This window comes from Chiloscyllium plagiosum, unplaced genomic scaffold, assembly GCF_037043375.1.
Source record: "Chiloscyllium plagiosum isolate Xiang-an unplaced genomic scaffold, Cpla_swu_hap1 HiC_scaffold_5, whole genome shotgun sequence".
Lineage (NCBI taxonomy): Eukaryota > Metazoa > Chordata > Chondrichthyes > Orectolobiformes > Hemiscylliidae > Chiloscyllium > Chiloscyllium plagiosum.
Window position 1 is genome coordinate 960,740 of NW_028270143.1, and position 24,976 is coordinate 985,715.

The 24,976-nt window shown below is 43.9% G+C and overlaps 1 protein-coding gene and 1 long non-coding RNA gene across 9 annotated transcripts in view; one reads left to right on the forward strand and one right to left on the reverse strand.

Annotated features, from left to right (window-relative positions):
• Positions 1-8,397, reverse strand: part of LOC122549654 (thyroid hormone receptor beta) — a 184,317-nt gene extending 175,920 nt beyond the window's left edge. For 6 of the 8 annotated variants that reach the window (XM_087986904.1, XM_043689449.2, XM_087986903.1 and 3 more), the window contains exon 1: positions 8,186-8,397. The gene's annotated coding sequence lies outside the window, so the exon portion shown is untranslated. The other 2 variants (XM_087986899.1, XM_087986902.1) reach the window with 2 other exon arrangements.
• LOC122549655 (uncharacterized) lies at positions 7,616-24,406 on the forward strand. Its single transcript, XR_006311629.2, has 4 exons — positions 7,616-7,751; positions 8,283-8,612; positions 12,895-13,001; positions 23,439-24,406. It is a non-coding gene; the product is annotated as an uncharacterized LOC122549655 (long non-coding RNA).
• The last annotated feature ends 570 nt before the right edge of the window (positions 24,407-24,976 follow it).

Below are 24,976 nucleotides of genomic sequence, written 5' to 3' on the forward strand. Positions count from 1 at the left end.
AGGAAAAGCAAATATGAGAACCACCTGTGGCCTTGCCTACTTTGATATTCCTTCCAAGAGATTAAAAAAAAATTGTACTAACATAGAATTATGTATAAATCCTACACAGTGCTACATATACAAATAAGTTAATATTATTGATTACTCTAATCCATTTAGGACAATGTTTGAAATGTTTGCATCTATTTTAAAAAGCTTTAAAAAAAAGCAAACAATTTGATGTCAACATGAACACAACTATCCTTTCTGATCGCATGTTGTCTGCAGTTAAACACTTGTCACCCATTAGTTAAAGAAACTCTGGTTAGTTTCAAAGTGACTTTGGATATTCAAGTATTAGTAGTCTGAGGCATGTTCAAAAATCTTTTACAATCTCTTTAAATTCAAAGTAAAGAGAAATAATAACAATCAGCATGTAACTCCTGCTAGTATTGCTTGGCAACAGGCAAAGTGTTGACTACCACTGGTTAGAACTTACTGAGTAACCCATGTGCCATATTTCAAGCTGGAACACAGACAAAGCCAACTGTTTTGGCTTTGTGTAGACTTACAGACTCCCTGGTAGTTTACTCTATTCCCTGCAGTAAGTGGTTATTGGTGCCTTAAGACATTAATCAGGACAACTTGTAGTTTAAGAATATTAGTTGCCCAAGTAATGTTTAGTCAATGTTGATTTTAGTTAGATTGTTACAATAAAAAAGTCTAAAATTTGAAATCTGGCATGACTCCTTCAAATTGATCACTGGAAATTCAAACACTATTTAAAAGTTAGCTGTCTCTATGAGAGGAGTGTACTACAACAATGTTGAACTTCTCAAATAAAACACTAAACATGCTGCATTTGTCTCACTACTAAGAACACAGCAAATCACTTTATTTTCTCACTGAATTAAAAATAATAAAACAGTTGCTTAAAATGTGCAAGTCAATTATTTTAAATAGATTCACATGGAGGCTACCTAGAAACATCTTACTGAATTTGCACTGATTTTCATATACCTCCCATAGTAGTGTATGCATTTCCGAATGCTACCTATTCTCAATAGCTGATGAGAATTTTCCCTACTTTTCTGATGAAAACCCAATGCAATGAAGTTGATTTAATGCTCCCCTCTCTTAACAAATCAACGCTGACGTTTCAAAACAGCACTGAGGAAGTACTGCACTGTCAGACGCTCTGTTTTCAGTTTAAAAATGAGGTTCCAACTCCTCTTGCTGATTGACATAAAAAGCTTCTAAAGCACTATTTTGAAAAGCCAACAAATCATTCTCTGCGGTTTGGTCAATAGTTATTTCTCAATTAGCATCAAGAGGATAGATTGTCTGGTCATCAATTTTCTAGTTTATGCGATCTTGCTAAAAGTTATTTATTTTCTACATACTATAATGGCTACATTTCAGAAGTACTTTTTAAAGACTTGAGGTTATTATAAACAGCTACATAAATATCTTTTGCTATCTTCAAAGGCAGTTGTTATGGTAAACAATGCATGTTTTTAAAGTATTAATTTTTATCCACACTGCATTCAACTTAAACCTATTTTTCAAAGTCACTTCATGCCAAAAACAGAATTTGTAAATAATGTAAGCATTATTAACAGAGCTTCAGATAATAGCACTATTAATCCACTTGTGCTTAACACAAGAGACCACAATCATCTTTAAAAAGCAACAAAATTACACCAACTTCACTGAGCTATCACAGGACTGGAGTACAGAGTATGATGTTGATTTGAACATACAGCAAGGCAAGACAGGCTTGTTATTAGTTATTGCATATTTTGCTTCCAACTCAGGAATAGTGGAACAGGTTCCCATTTACGCGAAGTCGTTGTTTTAAAATTAGATTCTTGTAAATTATGAAGTCATTATGACATGACTCTTGTCAGTAAGCGCAAAAGTGCCAGTTTAGAATGAGCACATGAAAAGAGAGAGGCCCTAAACAATACACTGGAGAGCTGGATTTGATAACCTGTGAAACAGATGTAAATAAAGGAATATTACAGCACAAAAGGAGTTGAAGAGCCTTAGTGATAAGGATGAAGCTGCCTCAAGGACAGAGTCTGTGCAGACACCCACAGCCCAAGACATCTGGACCATTATCTACATGCGGAGATTGCAGCAAATGGCTGAAAGCTCAAGATAAAGCAACTGTAGTCCAGAATTTCTACTCATGATCACCCATATATGTAGCACGGCCATCCATTACAATAACAACGTGCTGTAAGAATTAGAAGAAAAAAACCCAGAAAAAATACAGTTTCAAAATGAAGTAGACCAGGCGGTGCATAGCCACCCACATCTATAGAGTGGCAGCATCAAGATCTTCAAGAGAACAGGAGAATGTGGGAGGGATAGTCGGGTGGGGCAGCAGCAATCTATTTATTGCTGCAGCAGTGTGAATTAGATCTACTACAAGTTAATCGTTTATTTAAATATCTCACATTAGTATTGTCACAAGGATTGCCACAAACAAAATATTTATAGTCTTTATGGCTAACTGATCACAAACTCTGATAAACACCTAGAAGCATGATTTGAATTGTATTTATTATGGACATAATATTCCAGCAAGTACATGCCAGTCACAGTGGAAAGAATTTAAAGTTGATTAATCACTAAAATATAAATCAGTTAAACAGGAAAAATTATTCAAATAAATTATTGCACACAATGGGTGTAAGAAACACAATCACATGCCCTCATACAAGAAGTCTTGCTTTAAAGTTGCCAGTTCTTAGCATTAAAACCTTGCATGTAAATCACAACTTTGCCATTAAAAAGTCCAACAGAGGTCCAGAAATGCAAACCATCAAGAAACTAATAGCAAGAAAAGGTGGACTTCAAGGAAAAGAGGGGCCAGAGGAAGAGGATGTCAGAATGTGGCATGTGGACAAGAAGGAATAGAGATGGACAATGGTCCAGAACCAGAGAATTGCAGAGTTCAAGCTAATGTTGGTCTCAGGAATTTGTGGGGTTAGGGAGGGAGGAGAGCATGAAGAATTCAAAGATGTATCCAAAAAATTTTAAATTGGAACAATTAAGAGGGTGGGACTCATTGTAAGTTAATTAGGACTTAGTGCAGACAGAATGTCAGCAACAAACTTCTAGTTGAACTGAAGTTTACAGAGAACAAAAGGATGGGAAGCTGGACATGGACAGTCAATTCTGTCGCAGCATTTACTTGAACTTGTTCTTATGTAACACCTTTAACATAATAAAGCCTCAAGAAATTCTGAAGAAGCATTACAAAGCAAAGTGATACTGGATCACACAAGAACACAGAAAGGCAGGAAACCAAAAAGAGGCAGAGTACCTTAAACAAGAATGGAAATATAGAAATAAACTAAATAATTCAATGCAGGAATTCCAGAATTTAAAGATTGCAGCAGATAGAACTTATAACAATACAGCACAGAACAGACCCTTCGGCCCTCGATGTTGCGCTGACCTGTGAACTAACCTAAGCCCATCCCCCTACACTATCCAATCATCATCCATAGGCTTACAGAAGGACTGTTTAAATGTCCCTAATGTGGGTGAGTTAACTACTTTGACAGGTAGGGCATTCTACGCCCTCATCACTCTGAGTAAAGAACCTGCCTCTGATATCTGTCTTAAATCTATCACCCTCAATTTGCAGCTATGCCCCTCATACAAGCCAACATCATCATGATTAGATTAGATTCCCTGCAGCGCAGAAACAGGCCCTTCGGCCCAACAAGTTTACACCACCCCTCTGAAGAGTAACTCATCCAGACCCATTGCCCTCTGACTAATGCAGCTAACACTATGGGCAATTTAGCATGGCCAATTCAGCTGGCCACCGACTTTAGTGTCGTCTGCAAACTTATTAACCCATCTACCTATGCCTGCATTCAAGTCATTTATGAAAATGGCAAACAGCAGTGGTCCCACAACTGATCCTTGTGGCACACCACTAGTAACCGGACTCCAGGCTGAATATTTTCCATCAACCACCACTCGCTGCCTTCTTTCAGAAAACCAGTTTCTAATCCAAACTGCTAAATCACCCTCAATCCCATGCCTCCAAATTTTCTCCAAAAGCCTACCATATGGAACATTATTAAAAGCTTGACTGAAGTCAATGCACACCACGTCAACTGCCCTAGCGTCATCCACATGTTTGGTCACATTCTCAAAAAACTCAATCAGGTTTGTGAGACACGGCCTGTCCTTGATGAAACCATGTTGACTATCTCTAATCAAATTGTTGCTTGCTAGATGATTATAAATCCTATCTTTCCAAAACTTTTCCTAAAACAGACATAAGGCTCACTGGTCAATAATTACCTGGGTCATCTCTATTGCCCTTCTTGAACAAGGGCACAACATTTGCAATTCTCCAGTCCTCTGATACTAATCCTGTAGACAATGATGACTCAAAGATCAAAGCCAAAGGCTCCGCCACCTCCTCCATAGCTTCCAAGAGAATCGCTCATAAATCCCAACCAGCCCAGGGGACTTACCTATTTTGACACCTTCTAGAATTGATAACACCTCCTCCTTAATAACCTCAAACCTTTCTAGTCGAACACTCCGTATCTCAGTCTTCTCTACAATATTCTCCTTATCCTGAGTGAAAACAGATGATAAATATTTGTTTATCACCACCCCAATCTCCACAGGGTCCACACTCAATTTCCCACTGCTGTCTTTGACTGGCCCTATTCCTACCCTAGTCATCCTTTTATTCTTCACGTAACTATAGGAGTATTTAAAATCAGGAATGATCAAGAAGCAATAATTCAAGCAGTGGGCCAATGGGCTGAGGAGTGGCAGATGGAGTTTAATTCAGATAAATGTGAGATGCTGCATTTTGGGAAAGCAAATCTTAGCAGGACTTATACATTTAATGGTAAGGTCCTAGGGAGTGTTGCTGAACAAAGAGACCTTGGAGTGCAGGTTCATAGCTCCTTGAAAGTGGAGTCACAGGTAGATAGGATAGTGACGAAGGCTTTCCTTTATTGGTCAGAGTATTGAGTACAGTAGTTGGGAGGTCACGTTGCGGCTGTACAGGACATTGGTTAGGCCACTGTTGGAATATTGCGTGTAATTCTAGTCTCCTTCCTATCGGAAAGATGTTGTGAAACTTGAAAGGGTTCAGAAAAGATTTACAAGGATGTTGCCAGGGTTGGAGGATTTGAGCTATAGGGAGAGGCTGAACAGGCTGGGGCTGTTTTCCCTGGAGTATCAGAGGCTGAAGGGTGACCTTATAGAGATTTACAAAATTATGAGGGGCATGGATAGCATAAATAGACAAAGTCTTTTCCCTGGGGTGGAGGAGTCCAGAACTAGAGGGCATAGGTTTAGGGTGAGAGGGGAAAGATATAAAAGAGACCTAAGGAGCAAATCTTTCACTCAGAGGGTGGGATGTGTATGGAATGAGCTGCCAGAGGAAGTGGAGGCTAGTACAATTGCAACATTTAAAAGACATCAGGATGGATGGGTAGGGGTAGGGATAGAGGTAGGGGGGAAAACATGTCCTCACATCCAAGTACTGGCTTCATAATAAGCAACCTCACAGAAACCAGTCCCACTCCGCTGGATAACAGCGTGTTGGAGGAGGATAGTCTATAAGACTGCAATCAATGCTACAGACAGATAGAGAAAGAAAAAAAAAGGTGAACTTTTGCATAGAATAACATTTTCATAGTACAGGAGAGAATATCGAAAGGCAAAATTAAGTTTCTAAACCAAAAATGGCATCCTTGCTTCTCATATATTTACACTCCCCCAAAAACAATCCACGTCCGTATGTCAATCACACTGTGCTGTACTGCCTCTCAAGCTCTAGCCTCTGACAACAGATTGGCAACTCGGTAAAAACAATGACTGCAGATGCTGGAAACCAGATTCTAGGTTAGAGTGGTGCTGGAAAAGCATAGCAATTCAGGCAGCATCCGAGGAGCAGGAAAATCGATGTTTCGGGAAAAAGCCCTTCATCAGGAATAGAGGCAGAGTGCCTGCAGGGTGGAGAGATAAATGAGAGGAGGGTGGGGGTGGGGAGAAAGTAGCATAGAGTGTACAGTCGATTTCCTTCACTCAGCGAGTCGTTAGTTCATGGAATGCCCTGCCAGTAACAGTGGTGGACTCTCCCTCTTTATGGGCATTTAAGAGGGCATTGGATAGGTATATGGAGGATAGTGGGTTAGTGTAGTTTAGGTGGGCTTGGATCGGCGCAACATCGAGGGCCCAAGGGCCTGTACTGCGCTGTATTCTTCTATGTTCTATGTTCCCTGCTCCTCTAATGCTGCCTGAACTGCTGTGCTTTTCCAGCACCACTCTAATCTAGAAACAGATTGGCAACCTGCACTCAGAACAAAACCAGCTTTGGGAACAGATGTAAGCATGTGCTTTATCTGCTTCAAATGCCACTAGGCACAGGAAGGAGAGAAATGAGTTAATGTAGCAAATTCATACACAAATTACGAATACAGCCTTTCACATACTTGAATGTCAAGTGTAGCAAACCTTATGGATGAGCAAGGCAATACAAACAATTGCTGAAACTGAGTTGTTCGAAGTGCAATGTGGTCTGCTGAGAGTTACTATCAGACAGACTCACTCAGAACAGAGGGGGCTGGTGATCTCCCCATCACTGTTACTACAATATCTAGAACAAATTGTTTTAGTAATGTCGGTAAAGAGATACATTTTGACGAGGTTTCTGCTCTTTGAATATTGACAATCTCATGGCATTATTAACAGAGATGTGATAATTCATTCAAAGGCCTCCATCCGGACAGGCCAGCACTTCCCTCAGCAGTGAGCCGAAGTGCAGAGGCTCAGCTCTCCAGGGGAACTCGAATTCCCCAAACATTCGATCGCTGGGCCAAGGTAAACGGTCATCATTTATTATGAGAAACTACACGAAATTGAAAAAGAAAAACAAAAAAAGTATTGAAACACCAATACTTAAATGCAGAGGGACCAAGTTAAACTGACTTCTATTCCAATCAGTTATCCCGGCGAAAAGAAAAGTGCATTTGTTAACCTGCAAGTGCGTTCTTCTGACGGGTATTTGCTTCACCTCTCGACTACTCAGCATTCCTTCGACTAACCTGCGTCTTATGTTAAGACCGCAGTCAACCAGCCGAAAAATAAATGTCACTGCCATAACATCAACATTGAAAAAAAGAACAGGAGCACAGAGTGGGCTAAGTGTTAAGAGAATATAGAGATCAGTCCTGCACTAGCTACAACCTCTTCCTCGGGAAGGGGAAATACCATGCACACCCCAAACTAAATGAATTGCCTCGACGATCTACTCAGTTCTCTAGTGGAACACCCGGAGGCGTCTGACGGTGTTGTGACTTGCAACGCCAACACACATAAAACAAAAACAAATCGCAACAACTCCTTCTACTTCCAGTGTAAGGAAAGCGTTTCCTTCAACTTCTCCCGGAGGTCCGCACACACCAACTGGTTTTAGGACATTTCCTAAAAAAAATCTGGACGCCTTCCACAGGCGACGTGTCAGTCTCATGCGAGCTACTTACACGGAGCATATTCCAGCGGGATTTTCCTAAGAGGTGCACCGCTCCCGTGCAAGAGCGAGCACGACTTCTTTCTTAGAGTGCGGGAGGGAGAGCTGCGTTTCAACAAACATTTCGCCCAACCCTCCTTCCCCATGGACAGACAGAGGAGAGAGAGAGAGAGAAAAACAGGCGCTGAGGAATAGCGAACCACCGCCCCCAAGAAGTTGGATTAGAAAGTGATTGAGAGAGGTGGGTTGACAGAGAGAGAGAGCCCCAGCAGGGAATTCCCTCAAGTGCAGCCACAATGTAGCGAGCTGGGATCGAACGTGCACCTCAATGTAACAAAAACAGTCACAAGTCCGGCGGCTGTCATTGGCCACCGCAGGCCGATACATTCCAACTGCGGCGCGCGCACTCCGCCCCTGGAGCAGACGGAGAGCTCGGCTCGTGCCGCCAGGGACCTGCAGAGAGACAAGTCCTTTTAAAGTGACAGTGCTCCTCTCACTCACACACCGACGCAATGCTAGGCGGCCATTTAAAGATGTTTTCCCCCTCCCAGCATTTTCCTCTCGCGTAAACATTGACCCAATCTTACTCTGAAGCCCTTGTCATGATTCCCCGGGGGCGGGGCGGGGCGGCACCACCCACCGCCCGCTCCCCTCAGCTGTTCAGGGAGGATTTACCTGCGGCGCCCGAAAAGTTGGACTTTCAAAAGTGGCCCTTCCTCACCGCGCCAATTCACATCGTCACGGCTTCGTCATTTTTCCTCTCTCTCTTCAGGTCGACTTTCCATTATTGCCGTTAGAATGCCGGCGCGGCTTATCCCTCTCCAGGGTGGCGTGCGAATTTTGATCGGGCTTGACAGCGTTATCCCAAACTGACCTCCCTCTCCCCGAGGCGCTGCACACAGCGACCTTGAGCCCAGAAAAAGTGAGCGATGGCCCCAGTGCGGAGCTCCGCCAGGGGGAGTCGCCGAGAGCCTCCACATGACCGTAGACGCCAAGCAGCAGCAGCAGCAGTTTGGGAGCAGCCAGCACTGAACAAAGCCGATTCTAGCCGCATTCTCCAAACGTGCTCCCAACAAGCGATTCTCCCTCCCGGGAATGCAAAGTGAGCAAATTTCCTCTTGCAAGACAGTTGCATAAAACGCCGCATTCTTTTATGTCGTAGTTTGTACTATGTTCTTTTTTCCTGTGATATGTTTACCGATTTTGACAATACCTTTTTGGTGAGTACTGTAGCGGGCTGTGTTAGCCACGAGCAGTTGAATATTTGTATTTTTTATCTTTTTTACAACCAAAAGCAAGAGCGCATTTTGCACGCCAACAGACCCTCACAGCACACCCATGCTTTTAATTCTCGTGTACTCCTTGTTTATTTCAGTTATTAGATTTAGATTACTTACAGTGTGGAAACAGGCCCTTCGGCCCAACAAGTCCACACCGACCCGCCGAAGCGCAACCCACCCATACCCCACATTTACCCTTACCTAACACTACGGGCAATTTAGCATGGCCAATTCGCCTGACCTGCACATCTTTGGACTGTGGGAGGAAACCAGAGCACCCGGAGGAAACCCACGCAGACTAGGGGAGAACATACAAACTCCACACAGTCAGTCGCCTGAGGCGGGAATTGAACCCGGGTCTCTGGTGCTGTGAGGCAGCAGTGCTAACCACTGTGCCACCGTGCCGTCTTAGTTTAATTACAAGCCAATGGCAAAATTCGCTTCGCCTACGAGCCTCATAATCAGGGAAAATAAAACTATAACTTAACATTCTTGGCAGCGTTCGAACATACTGCATTCCAAAGTCTAAATATCATTTGGCTTTCAGTTTTATGATTTAGCTGAAACCTTTATATAGATCTCACCTTTTTCGTTTTCCCCCCCTGCTCATCAAGGTGGGGAATGCATGAACCTTTAGTCTCTGACTGTACTCCGAAGTTAGATTTGTCAGTTCCAAAGATTCTTGAGGTCTGTCCAAACATCTCAATGCCAATTTTTGCTGTACAAATTTCCCGCATTTTGTGGCCTCAAATTAATGCTGAAACAAGTTTTTTTTGTTGCTTTTGAGCTTTCGCTCACTAGGAAGGGTGGTTATGTTACTAATGCTCTGTGGTTGTTACTAATGCTCTGGACATATGAGGTCAAATCCTATAATTGCACCAGAATTTAATCTCTGTTAATTAAATAGATATGGAACAATAAGCTAGTATTCGTAATATTGAAACTATAACAACTGAAAGTTGATGTTAATACTCCAGCCAGTTCATAATGCCACTTAATGAAGGAAATTTGCCACCTTATTAACATTCTGGAGGTTACTATTTAGCAAAGATTGAACTGGACCAGGTCAACACTGCTCAGGACAATTCAGACTGCTTGATTGGCATCCTATTCACCTTCTTCAAAATTTACTTCCTCCCTCAACATGCACAGTAATGTGTGCCATCCAGAAATGCGCTGCAAATACAGCACTTTACAAACTGTGACCCCAAACACTCGATGACAAAGGCAGAAGGTGCGTAGGATCACCACCACCTACAAGTCACACACCATTCAGATGTGAAACTATGTTGCTGTTCCTTCGGTCATTCCAAATCATGAAACTCACTGCTGACTACTAACTACACCACATGGATTGCAGCAGTTTAAAAAATCAGCTCATCAATGTTTTCTCAAGAGCAATAAGGATATGTTGTAAATGCTGGCCAATCAGTGATACCCACAGACCTTGAAAAAAGATGGAAAAATGCTTTCACAACTTGGCCTAGATGCTTTTATTTCCAGTTCAGTTAAGTTATAATAAACCTCCTTGGCAAACCAAGAGATAATAGTATCCTTATCACACAACAAGGCCTTCCATCCTGAAGTGTTTATGACTCCAGACCCATGGTGACATAGTTGACTTAGTTATCTTTTAAACTTGGAAAAACATTCATACCATGCAATACCAATCTCCAATAAGAGACAATCTCAACACTGCTTCTTGCCTTACAATGGCATTACATGCACTGAATCCCCCAATATCAATATCCTGTGACCAGAAGGTCAACTAGATTCACTGTATAAATGCAGCAGTTAGAAGATCAAGTCAGAAGCTAGGAATCCTGCCATGAGTAACTCACCTCCTGACTCCCCTGTCCACCATCTACAGGCACAAGTCAGGAATACTCCTCACTTGTCTGAATCTGGATAAATGCAGTTCCATCAACACTCAAGAAACTTGACACCATCTAAGGCTAAGCAGCCCGCTTGATTGGCACCACACTGACAAGTATCCACTCCCTCCACCATTGAAGCTCAGTATGAATAGTGTGTAACATCTACAAGATGCACTGTAGAAATTCTCCAAATTTCCTTAGACAGCATCTTCCAAACCCATGATCACCACCACCTGGAAGGACAAAGGTAGCAGATACATTGGAACAACACCTGCAAATTCCCTTCCAAGCTACTCACCATCCGAACTCAGAAATATATCACTGTTCCTTCACTGTCATTGGTTCAAAATTATGGAAATCCCCCCCCCCCAAAGGATGTTGTGGGTCTCTGTATAGTGCATGGACTGTAGTATTTCAAGATGGCAGTTGGCCACCACCTTCTCAAGGGCAGTTAGGCCAGCCAGCAATGTGCGCATCCCACAAGTGAATAGTTTTTAAAAAAGAGGCCAAGAAAAGCATTTGGTTAAGAAGGAGGTACCTGGCTTCCATTGTGCTCTCAAGGGCATTTGAAAGGGTCAATAAGTGTTGACATCTCCAGAAATGCCCACATTCTGTGAGTGAGCAAAGAAATGGAATTTAGACTGTCCAAATTTATTCCATATCACATCCTTGGGGCTCGTATTTGTTTCAGTTGATAGGTAAGCAAAAGTGTTGAATTCAATTGTCCACCCATTTTTCTTCACAGAACCATGTTAATTCTATAAGACCATAAGACATAGGAGCGGAAGTAAGGCCATTCGGCCCATCGAGTCCACTCCGCCATTCAATCATGGCTGATGAGCATTTCAACTCCACTTACCCGCATTCTCCCCTTAGCCCTTAATTCCTTGTGACATCAAGAATTTATCAATTTCTGCCTTGAAGACATTTAGCGTCCCAGCCTCCACTGCACTCTGTGGCAATGAATTCCACAGGCCCACCACTCTCTGGCTGAAGAAATGTCTCCGCATTTCTGTTCTGAATTTACCCCCTCTAATTCGAGGGCTGTGTCCACGGGTCCTAGTCTCCTCACCTAACGGAAACAATTTCCTAGCGTCCACCCTCTCCAAGCCATGTATTATCTTGTAAGTTTCTATTAGATCTCCCCTTAATCTTCTAAACTCCAATGAATACAATCCCAGGATCCTCAGCCGTTCCTCATATGTTCGACCTACCATTCCAGGGATCATCCATGTGAATCTCCGCTGGACACGCTCCAGTACCAGTATGTCCTTCCTGAGATGTGTGGACCAAAACTGGACACAGTACTCCAAATGGGGCCTAACCAGAGCTTTATAAAGTCTTAGTAGCACAACAGTGCTTTTATATTCCAACCCTCTTGAGATAATTGACAACATTGCATTCGCTTTCTTAGTCACGGACTCAACCTGCATGTTTACCTTTAGAGAATCCTCAACTAGCACTCCCAGATCCCTCTGTACTTTGGCTTTACGAATTTTCTCACCGTTTAGAAAGTAGTCCATGCTTCTATTCTTTTTTCCAAAGTGCAAGACCTCGCATTTGCTCACATTGAATTCCATCAGCCATTTCCTGGACCACTCCTCCAAACTGTCTAGATCCTTCTGCAGCCTCCCCACTTCCTCAGTACTACCTGCCTGTCCACCTAACTTTGTATCATCAGCAAACTTCGCTAGAATGCCCCCAGTCCCTTCATCCAGATCATTAATATATAATGTGAACAGCTGTGGCCCCAACACTGAACCCTGCGGGACACCACTTGTCATCGGTTGCCATTCCGAAAAAGAACCTTTTATCCCAACTCTCTGCCTTCTGTCAGTCAGCCAATCCTCAATCCATACCAGCAGCTCACCTCGAACACCATGGGCCCTCACCTTGCTCAGTGGCCTCCCGTGTGGCACCTTATGAAAGGCCTTTTGGAAGTCTAGGTAGACCACATCCACTGGGTTTCCCCAGTCTAACCTACTTGTCACTTCTTCAAAGAACTCCAACAGGTTTGTCAGGCACGACCTCCCCTGACTAAATCCATGTTGACTTGTTATAATCCGACCCTGTTCTTCCAAGAATTTAGAAACCTCATCCTTAATGATACAATTCTGTGAATGATACAACAGTGACAAAATACTGCCAGCTAAATTACCATGGTTAAGAGAGAAGGCTGCAGCAGCATTTAAAACACAAGTGATTAAATTTCTTTTCTTTCTTGCAGGGTGGCAAAGACTGATACAGAGACAAGTTTGTGGGAGATCAGTGGTTTGTGCAGTGGTCCACATGGAATTCTGTTGCATTTAGGATTATAGACTTGTCAATGTCTCAGTAAGTATCTTTCCAGATGAAATAAGAGCAGGAAGATAATGTTTCCTGTAGTCTGAGGGTAGAGTCTCTAAACGCACAGTCCAGTCCATACTTTACTATTACACACCTCAGGAAGAAGGTTAATTTCAGAAGGTTGGCCAAGTGTTATGATCCAAACTAATAGTGCTAGTGGACAAGTCAGACACAACATCTGACTTCATTGAATTTTTAAAAAATATTTTCATTAAGGTGGTGGTCACTCACTGAAATCGTTACACAAGGCTGAAGAGTTTCTATAGCAACGTAACAGAAGAAAAGGTAAAACAAAAAAATTAAACCAAGCTATCTATATATAAATCACAGTTTGAAAGAATTTATATACACAGCGAAACAAAGTCACATCTCATCTTCTCACAGTCTGTTACAGAGACTCAAATGGACAGAAATTACACGTTTAGGTTCAACTGAACTGGTTCTCCCAGTCCTTTCCTGTGAATCCTGGAAGTCATTTGACAAGAATGTTCATAAAACTGAGGGCTTAGACTTTCTCAGCTTTTAATAACTTGTAGATGTCAAACACTCCTGGTTTGAAAGTTTCACAAACCAAACTTTTACAGTGAGTTAACTGTATTTTTCCTGAACTGCCTGATATTCTTTTTGAGGAGAGAAACAGTATTTTGCCATGGTGCGGGAAGTGGATGAGATGGGCTGGAGGGCATCATCAACCACGTGGGAGGGGAAATTGCAGTTTTTAAAGAAGGAGGCTATCTGTTGTGTTCTGCGGTGGAACTGGTCCTCCTGGGAGCAGATGCGGCAGAGGCGGAGGAATTGGGAATAAGGGATAGCATTTTTGCAGGAGGCAGGGTTTTTTTTTAGATTAGATTACTTACAGTGTGGAAACAGGCCCTTCGGCCCAACAAGTCCACACCGATCCGCCGAAGCGCAACTCACCTGTACCCCTTTTTTACCTAACACTATGGCCAATTTAGTATGGCCAATTCACCTGACCTGCACATCTTTGGACTGTGGGAGGAAACCGGAGCACCCGGAGGAAACCCACGCAGACACGGGGAGAATGTGCAAACTCCACACAGTCAGTCGCCTGAGTCAGAAATTGAACCCGGGTCTCTGGCGCTGTGAGGCAGCAGTGCTAACCACTGTGCCACCATGCCACCGTGCCGGGAGGAGGTGTAATCCAGGTGACTGTGGGAGTCAGTGGGTTTGTAGAAAATATCGGTGTTGAATCGGTCACCGTTGATGGAGACGGAGATGTCCAGGAAGGGGAGGGAGGTGTCAGATGGTCCAGGTGATTTTAAGGTCAGAGTGGAATGTGTTGGTGAAGTTGATGAACACGAGGTGGCACCGATGCTGTCATCAATGTAATGGAGAAAAAGATGGAGAGTGGTGCTGGTGTAACTATGGAAGATGGACTGTTCTACGTAGCCGACAAAGAAACTACCTTAAATTCACCTGAACCATCTCTGACACCTCCCTCCCCTTCCTGGACCTCTCCATCTCCATCAATGGTGATCAACTCAACACTGACATCTTCTATAAACCCAGCGACTCCCACAGCTAACTGGATTACACCACCTCCCACCCTGCCTCCTGCAAAAATGCTATCCCTTATTCCCAATTCATCTGCATCCACCGTATCTGCTCCCAGGAGGACCAGTTCCACCACAGAACACACCAGATGGCCTCCTCCTTTAAAGACCGTAATTTCCCCTCCCACGTGGTCGATGATGCTCTCCAGTGCATCTCCTCCACTTCCCGCAACTCCTCCCTTGAACCCCACCAATCCAACAACAAGGACAGAATCACCTTCCACCTCATCAACCTCCCGATACATTGCATCATCCTCCGCCATTTCCGCCACCTCCAAACGGACCCCACCACCAGAGATATATTTCCCTCCCCATCCCTATCCGCTTTCTGCAAAGACCGTTCCCTCCATGACCACCTGGTCAGGTCCATGCCTCCGAACAACCCACCGTCCCCTCTTGGCACCTTCCCCTGCGACCGCAGGAATTGCAAAACCTGCGCCCACACCTCCCCCCTCACCTCCATCCAAGGTCCCAAAGGAGCCTTCCACATCCATCAATGTATCACCTGCACTTCCACGCAAGTCATTCATTGTATCCGTTGCTCCCGATGCAGTCTCCTCTACATTGGGGAGACAGGATGCCTATTCACAGAGCACTTCAGAGAACATCCCCGGGGCATCCGCACCAACTAAACCCACCGCCCGATGGCCGAACATTTCAACTCCCCTTCCCACTCCGTCAAGGACATGCAGGTCCTGGGCCACCTCCATTACCATTCCCTAACCATCCGATGCCTGAAGGAAGAACTCCTTATCTTCCACCTTGGGACCCTCCAATCCCATGGCAGCAATGTTGGTTTCACCAGTTTCCTCATTTCCCCTCCCCCACCTTATCCCAGTTCCAACCTTCCAGCTCAGCACCGCCCTCGTGACCTGTCCCACCTGTCCATTGTCCTTCCCATCTATCCACTCCACCCTCCCCTCTGACCTATCACCGTTACCCCCACCTCCACCCAAGTATTGCACTCTCAGCTACCTTCCCCTAGCCCCACCCCCCTCCCATTTATCTCTCCACCCTCGAGGCTGCCAGCCTCATTCCTGATGAAGGGCTTTTTGCCCGAAACATCGATTTTCCTGCTCCTCGGATGCTGCCTGTCCTGCTGTGCTTTTCCAGCACCACACTCTCGACTCTAATCTCCAACTTCTGCAGTCCTCACTTTTGCCTACTAGAAAAAAGGAAATTCTGGGTTTGGTCATGTCAAATGAGGCAGACTTGATAAAGGAGCTTAAGGGGAAGGAGCTCCTGGAGGATAGTGAACATAATGTTTTAGTATTCACCCTCCAGTTTGAGAGGGAGACGCTGGAAACAGATGTAACAATATTACCATTGAGTAAAAGTAACTACAAAGACATAAGGGAGGAGTTGGCCAGAGTTGATTGGAAGGCGAGCCTAATGGAAGACAGTGGTGTAGTAATGGCAAGAGTTTCTGAGGGCAATTCGGGAGGCATAGTGGAAATTAATCTCCAGGAAGAAGAAAAGTACTAAGTGTAGGATGAGGCAACCATTGATGACAAGGAAAGTCAGGGACAGCATAAAAGCAAAAGAGAAAGCTTACACTGTGATGAAGATTAAGAGGAAGCGAGAGAGGATGGTGAAGCCATAGAGATATACAGCATGGAAACAGACCCTCGGTCCAACTTGTCCATGCCGACCAGATATCCCAACCCAATCTAGTCCCACCTGCCAGCACCTGGCCCATATCCCTCCAAACCCTTCCTATTCATATACCATCCAGATGCCTTTTACTAGCCTCCACCACTTCCTCTAGCAGCTCATTGCATACACATACCACCCTTTGCATAAAAACGTTGCCGCTTAGGTCTCTTCTATATCTTTCCCCTCTCACCCTAAACCTAAGCCCTCTAGTTCTGGACTCCCTCACCCCAGGGAAAAGACTTTGCCTATTTATCCTATCCATGCCCCTCATGACTTTATAAACCTCTATAAGGTCACCCCTCAGCCTCCAATGCTCCAGGGAAAACAGCCCCAGCCTATTCAACCTCTCCCTATATCTCAAATCCTCCAACCCTGGCAACATCCTTGTAAATCTTTTCTGAACCCTTTCAAGTTTCCACAATCTCTTTCTGATAGGAAGGAGACCAGAATTGCACGCAATATTTCAACAGTGGCCTAACCAATGTCCTATTTAAAAATCAGCAGAGAATAAAGACTTCAGAAATCTGAAGCCCAAAGAGACTTGTGAGTCCAAGTTCAGGATTCTCTTAAGCTTAACATGCAGGTTCAGATAGCAGTTAGGAAGGCAAATACAATGTTAGCATTCATTTCAAGAAGGCTACAGTACAATAGCAGAGATGTAGTACTGAGCCTGCTCCAGCATCTGCAGATCTCACTTTCTCCTGAGCCTGTAAAGCTCTGGTCAGACCACATTTGGAAAATTATGAGCAGTTTTGGGCCCTGTTTCCAAGGAAAGATATGCTGGTGTTGGAATGAGTCCAGAGGAGGCTTACAAGAATGGTCCTGAGGATGGAGAGTTTGTCGTATGAGGAGCAGTTATTTACTCCCTGTCTGTACTTGGAGTTTAGGATGTTGAGGATACAGAATACTGTGTGGCCTGGATAGAGTGGACGTATACAGAAGAAGTTTCCACTAGTAGAACAGACTAGGATCTGAGCGCACAGCCTTTAGAACTGAGATAAGGACGAATTTCTTCAGCCAGATGGTGGTGAATGTGTGGAACTCATTGCCACAGAGGGCTGTGGTGGCCAAGTCATTGATTGTGTTTAAGACAGAGATAGATAAGTTCTTGATTAGTAAGGGGATCACAGGTTATGAGGAGAAGGCAGGAGAATGGGGTTGAGAAACATATCAGCCATAATTGAATTGCAGAATAGATTTGATAAGCCAAATTACCTAATAATGCCCCCATATCTTATGGCCTTATGGTATTTCCATTGTATCGAGAATGAAGGGACATAGCAGACTGGAGTAGAATGTCTTGATATGGGAGGAGTCAAAATGAAATTATTTACCTGGAAAGTGGGAGTCTTTGCAAATCAGGAGAGCAGGGTGAACTAGGAAGTTGTTTCAGCATTTAGGCTAATGACATTCACAACGACTAACAGAAACATGAAGCTTGCAGGATGTAATGGTAATTGGGAACTTTTGCAGTAGGCTAGGTGCTGTCATTAGCCAAAGTTATGGTCAGGTCACCCATAACCTCCAGGATTGTTGCTGAAATATTAGGCATTTTCTTATTAGTATGGATTAAAAATTCAAAAAAATGGATTCTGCAGTTTGCAAACTGCAGAGCTGGAACAGAGTATTCATGCAGCCAGGCCTTGGAAAATCAACTTCCTGTCAAACCAGAAGCTCCAGGTACTAGTGGCCTCCTTGCTTCAGAATTAACCATTGTTTTGACCTTCAGTGAGGCTGCATTATTAGAAGAATGCTACATAGACTTGGTGGCACCCAACTCAGTCCAAGTGACAAGGCATAACTTGACAAGGATAACATTTAAGAGTCGTAGAATCATAGAGATGTACAACATGGAAATAGACCTTTTGGCTAACTCCTCCATGCTGACCTGATATCCTAAATTAATCTAGTCCCAGCAGCCAGCATTTGGCCCATATCCCTCTGAACCTTTCCTATTCATATACCCATCCAAATATCTTTTAAATGTTGTAATTGTACCAGCCTCCACCACTTCCTCTGGCAGCTCACTCCATACACGCTCCACCCTCTGTGTGAAAACATTGCCACTTAGGTCTCTTTTAAATATTTCTTGTCTCACCCTAAACCTATGCCCTCTAGATTTGGACTCCATTACTCTGGGAAAAAGACTTTGGCTATTCACCCTATCCATGCGCCTCATGATTTTATAAACTTCTATAATGTCACCCCTCAGCCTCCGATGCTCCAGGGAAAGTAGCCCCAGCCACTTCAGCCTCTCCCTATAGCTCTAAACGTCCAACCATGGCAACATCCTTGTAAATCTTTTTTTGAACCCTTTCGAGTTTCACAATATTATTCCTATAGCAGGGAGACCCTAAAGTGACCTAACCAATATCTTGTACAGACCTCCCAATTCTGATATTCAATGCACTGATCAATAAAGGCAAGCATACCAAATGCCGCCTTCACGATTGTATCTGCCTGCGACTCCACTTTCAATGAACTATGAACCTGCACTCCAAGGTCTCCTTGTTCAGTAATACTTCCCAGGGCCTTACCATTAAGTGTATTAGTCCAGCCCTGATTTGCTTTCCCAAATTACATTTGTCTGAATCAAACTCCATCTGCCACTCCTCAGGCTATTGGCCCATCTGATCAAGATCCCGTTTTACTCTGAGGTAACCTTCTTTGTTGTCACCTACATAGCAATTTTGGTGTCTTCTGCAAACTTACTCACTATACCCCCTATGTTCACATCCAACTCATTTATATAAATGGCAAAAAGCAGTGGACCCAACACTGATCCTTGTGGCACATCACTGGTCACAGGCCTCCAGTCTGAAAAGCAACCCTCCAACACCACCCTCTGTCTCCTACCTTTGAGCCAGTCTGTATCCAAATGGCTTCTGCTTCCTGTATTCCATGTGATCTAAACTTGTTAACCATTGTACCATGAGGAATCTTGTCAAACGCCTTACTGAAATCCACATAGATCACATCCACTACTCTGCCTTCATCAAAACTCTTTGTTACTTCGTCAGGAGCACAAGTTAGTAAGACTTGATTTTCACTTGCACAAAGCCATGTTGACTATCCCTATTCAGTCCTTGCCTTACCAAATACACATACATCCTGTCACTCAGGTTTCCTTCCAACAACTTGTCTACCACTGATGCCAGACTCACTGGTCTACAGTTCCCTGGCTTTTCCTTACCACCTTTCTTAAACAGTGGCACCACATTAGCCAACCCCTAGTCTTCCGGCAGCTCAGCTGGGCCTATCGATGATACAAGTATCTCAGCAAGAGGCCCAGCAATCACTTCCCTAGCTTCCCACAAAATTGAAGGATACACTTAATCAGGATGCGGGGATTTATCCACCTTTATGCATTTTAAGATGTCCAGCACCATCTCTGTTAACTGAACATTTTTCAAGATGTCCCCCTCTATTTCCCCACATTCTAGATGTTCCATGTCTTTCTCCACAGTAAATACTGGTGCAAAATACTCGTTTAATATCTCCCCCATCTCCTACGATGCTACACATAGGCAGCCTTGCTGATCTTTGAGGTGCCCTATTCTCTCCCTAGTTACCAGCAAAACTGGAGTCAGTAAGAATCGCTGGGAGGGTGGGGACACTCACTGGTTGGAGTCATATTTAGCACAAAGGAAGGTGTTTATAATTGTTGGATCCTATCAGCTCCAGGATATTTCTGGAGGAGTTCCTCAGGGTAGTGTCCTAGCTCAACCATCTTTGGCTGTTTCATCAATGACCTTCCCTCCACCAAAAGGTCAGAGTAAGGATGTTCACTGACACTACCATAAGGAACTCCTGCAATGATGTTCCGGGACAGGGGTGATTGATGACCAACAACCATGAACATCTTCCTTTGGGTTAGGCAAGTGTCTGACCTGGCCAGCAGCCAAGCTTAAGTTGCTGTGTGGTAAGTAACATTTGCAGCATGGCAGGCAATGAGCATTTCCAATGAGAGGGACTCTGATTACTTCCCCTTAACAATCCCTTGCATTAATGTTGTTGAATTCCCCATTATGAACATCCTATGGGGCAGCATTGACTGGAAACAAAGGCATACAAATACAACAAGAGCAGGTCAGAGGTTAGGAATACTGCAGTGAATAACTCACTTCCTAATTCCCATAGCTTGTCCGCCATCTCCAAGGCACAAGTCAGGAGTGTGATGGAACGCCCCCACTTGCCTGGTTGGGTGCAGCCCCAACTACACTCAAGAAGCTCAACACCATCCAGGACAAAGCAGCTGCTTGATTGGCCCCACATTGACCAGCTTTACTTTTCACTCCTTACACCACCAGTGCACAGTGGCAGCAGTGTGTACCATCTACACGATTCACTGCAGAAATACATTAAACCTCCTTTATTGGCACCTTACTAACCCATAACTGCTTCCATCTAGAAGGACAAGGGTAGCAGATGCATGGGAACACCATCCCTTGCGGGTTCCCCTCCAGGCCACTTGCCGTCCTGACTTGGAGGTATAGCGCCGTTCCTTCACTGTCACTGGGTCAGAATCCTGGAATTCCCTCCCTAAGAACATTCTGGGTCAACCCACAGCACATGGACTGCAGCAGGTCAGGAAGGCAGCTGACCCCCACCTTCTCAAGGGGCAACAGGCAATAAATGTTGCCATTGGATGAGCTGTTAAATGTGAGGAACCATCTTCCCCACTGGGCTGGCCATAGTAGTTCTGAGGCACTGATCCTAAGGAAGCAAGATGGCCTGGCATGTATAGAGATATTTGTAATGGACCTGCTCTGACATATTAGGACAAGAGAGATGTGAACCTGTGCTTTCCGGTTCGGTGGATACTGCCCCTGGCAGCAGTATTGAATTCAAATGCCTTAAGCAGATTATCCAGTTTTTTTTTTCTATTTGCTGATGAGATGTGGGCATTGCTGGCTTGGCTAAGATCCTGGGACTGAGATGACTGACCTCTGACAACCACAAGCATCTGTGACTAACCAGCGGAGAGTGTGCCCCCTGATTGCAGATTTTCTCGGGCTCCTTGATGTCACCCTCTAAGTTCAGCCGTGATGTCAAGGGCTGTCCATCAGCTCATCTCCAGAATTCAACTCTTCTGTCTGTTTTTGAACCAAGTCTGTAGTGAGTTACTTATTTCATTGCTGTTTGTGGCAACTTGCTATTTGCAAATTGACTGCAGCAGCTGCATTACAAATGTATTTAATTGGCTGCGAATTGCTTTGGGATATCCAAGGCTCTGTATGTTTCCATTCGGGTATCTTTGTGTCGATAATGGAATAGTGTAGGTTAGATGGGCTTCAGATAGGTTTCACAGGTCGGCGTAACATTGAGGGCCGAAGGACCTGTACTGCGTTGTATTGTTCTATGTACCCCTTTGACCTTAATATATTTGTCAAATCCCTTTGGATTCTCCTTAACCCTCTTGGCCAAAGCTATCTCATGTCCCCTTTTTTGCCCTCCTGATTTGCCTCTTACATATACTTCTGGATTTATACTCTTCGCGCGATTCACTCAATCGCTGCTGTATCTACCTTCTTTGTCTGAACCAAAGCCTCAATTTTTCTAGTCATCTGGCATTCCCCACACCTACCAGGCTTGCCCTTACCCTAACAAGAACATTTTGTCTCTGGACTCTTGCTATCTCATTTTGAAGGCTTCCCACTTCCCAACCCTCCCTTTACCAGCGAACATCTGCCCCCAATCAAATTTTGAAAGTCCTTGCCTAATACCATCAAAATTGGCCTTCCTCCAATTTAGAACTTTAACTTTTAGATCTGGTCTATCCTTTTCCATCACTATTTTGAACCTAATAGAATTATGGTCGCTGGCCCCAAAGAGGTCCCCCACTGACACCTCAGTCACCAGCCCTTCCCAAGAGTAGGTCAAGGTTTGCACCTTCTCTCATTGGTACATCGGAAAGTTTTCTTGAGCACATTAACAAATACCTGTCAATTCAAGCCTTTAACACTGTAGCAGTCCCAATCTATGTTTGGAAAGTTAAAAGTCCTTATCATTATCACTCTATTATTCTTACAGATAACTGAGGTTACCTGATAAATTTGCTTCTTAATTTCCCGCAAGTCACTTCTATCCCAGAAGAGATTCCAATGATCCAAAAAATGTGAATCCTTCTCCCATACAACAGCTCCTCAGCCACGCATTTATCTCCTCTATCCTCCTATTCCTACTCTCACTAGCTCGTGGCACCAGGAGTAATCCAGATATTACTACCCCCAAGGACCTAATTTTTACCTTGATGCTTAATTCCTGTGTTGTCTCCTCACAACCTCATTCTTTTCTTGTCCTGTGTTGTTAGTTCCAATGTGTACAACATCCTGCTGGACCCTCTCCCCTTTCAGAATATTCTGAACCCTCTCTGAGATATCCTTGATCCTCGCACAAGGGAGGCAACACACCATTCTGATGTCTCATTGTTGGCTGCAGAAACATCTGTCTGTGCCTCTGGTTAGAGTCTCCTATCACAATCGATCGCTTGGAACCTGTCATACCCTTTGTTACAGTAGAGCCAGTCTCAGCACCAGAAACTTGACCGTTGGTGTTACACTCACCTGAGATTCCATCACCCCCTCTACTTTCCAAAACTGCAGACGTCTTTGAGGTGGGGATAGCCACAGGAGACTCCCACACTATCTGCTTATCTATCCTACCTTTCATGGAGGTAACCCATCTACCTGACTATATCTACAGTTTTTCTCATTTCCTGATATTCATTATACCCCTGGCTCTTGTAACTTACTCATTGCCTCTAACTGCCGCTCCAACCAACCCATGCGATCCAATAGGATTCGCAACCAAGCACACTTCCTGCAGAAATAATCATCAGTAACATGGAAAATCTCCCACATCCGACAGGAAGAGCACATCGTTCCACTAAAGGCCATCTTTGCACCTTAACAATCTACAGACCTAGAATAATAGCACCATCTTACTCCTCTAAAAACACTGCTCCAGGCTAACTTAGTACCTATGTTTTATATTTTTAAAGTTTAATCAAGAGACGGATCTCAATAAAAACATATAATCAAAAAAGCCCTCTCTTCTCACTATTGTAGGTTTACAAAAAAAAGTAATGTTACACTTTAAATTTAGCCACTTAGTTGCTCCAGTGCTGTGAGCTCCCACACACACTGTTCTCCAAGGTCAACTGTGAATTTCACTATTTGTTTATTTTTCTTAGACTGAACTCTGATGTCCAGAGATACTTGTTACTAAACAACAGAGGCAGTCAACTGTGCAGGTTCGCTGGTGCATCAGACAGCTGTGCAGGTTTAGTTCTCTGGTTTTCACCTCCCATGTGGTACATGCTGTGTCTCTCTCCCTTTTTTTAAAAGTGCTGTTGCTTTGATTTTTCTTTTCTGAAGTTCCAAAACAATGCAATAGCTTATAAAATAGTGATAACTGCTCCAAAGATTTAAGGAAATCAACTCCAACACTGACAAATTTCAAAAAAAGGAGCAGCTCTAACAGTCATAACGTTTGCCCATCCTCCCTCTTGGATTTAGTTTGCCATTCAAAACCAGGTTCTGCAACCTCCAAATATGGAAAGTAGTGATCTAATTGGATCTTGCTGTCCCTACCCAATGCTAGTATTGGATACAGGCCACAGAGTCTTTGAGAAAGGCGTGAAAAGAGGGAAGAAAGAGAAAATCTGGAACCCCAGCTCTCACTGCTCTCTGCACCTTCTTCACCAGCACCTCCAGAGAGCACCTGCGACTGGCAGCGACTTGTACCTTGTGGTGAGCATCATCAGACCGACCTGACCCAGAAAAACACCTCAGTGAGACAACCCAAAGACCAGAGCCAGCCCGAGATGAGAAGGGAAGCCCAAATCGATGACTCCAGATCCTGAAACATCAGCCGACCCTCAAAGACCAAGGAATAGTCTGTCCCAGCATTACTGAAGGGTATTACCAGTCGTTTCAGACAAACAGTTCAGGTACAGTGGTGGGGACATGTGGATAGGGTGTAGCAAATCCTTGGAAGGGCATGTCAGAAATACATAACTAGTGTAGATTTGAGATTATTTAGAGATTTAAAACTGTTTAATGAAGAATCCTGTGAAGGGACTTAAATTAGAATTAAGTGTACAATAGTAGTGTCTGTTTTTCCTTGATAATGTGTTCAATAAAATTGTGTTGGACCTTCCACTGACTTGTGTTCCCTTTGTGTATCTCACTGTGTAACGTGCCTGAGCTGGAAAGGGTTACTGCAAACTGGCCATTGTTAGTCAGGGTACATTTGCACACCTTTTGATTTGTCACACTTGTTTGTTTTATTTCAGCCTTAATTCAGCTGTAAGAATACAATGAATTATCACTGTTAACTGAGAATGCTAACATCTCAAAGCTTTGCTTCCTTGTGTGTGTGTGTGTGTGTGTGTGTGTGTGTGTGTGGGGTGGGGGGGGGGGGGGGGGGAGAAGGTGGGTGTACATTTTTATAAATTCATCCACATGATGTGGGTGTCACTGGCTGGGCCAGTATTTATTAGTTGCCATTGAGAAAGTGATGGTCAGTTACTGCCTCGTATCGTTACAGTCATGTGATGTAGTCAGACTGACGTGCCATTTAGGAGGGAGTTCGGGAATTTTATCTCTTCTGCACTGAAGGAACAATAATATATTTCCAAGATTAGGATGGTGAGTGGCTTAGAGGGAACTTACCAATGGTGGTGTTCACATATATATCTGCTGTGTTATGGACTAGGCCAGACCACTC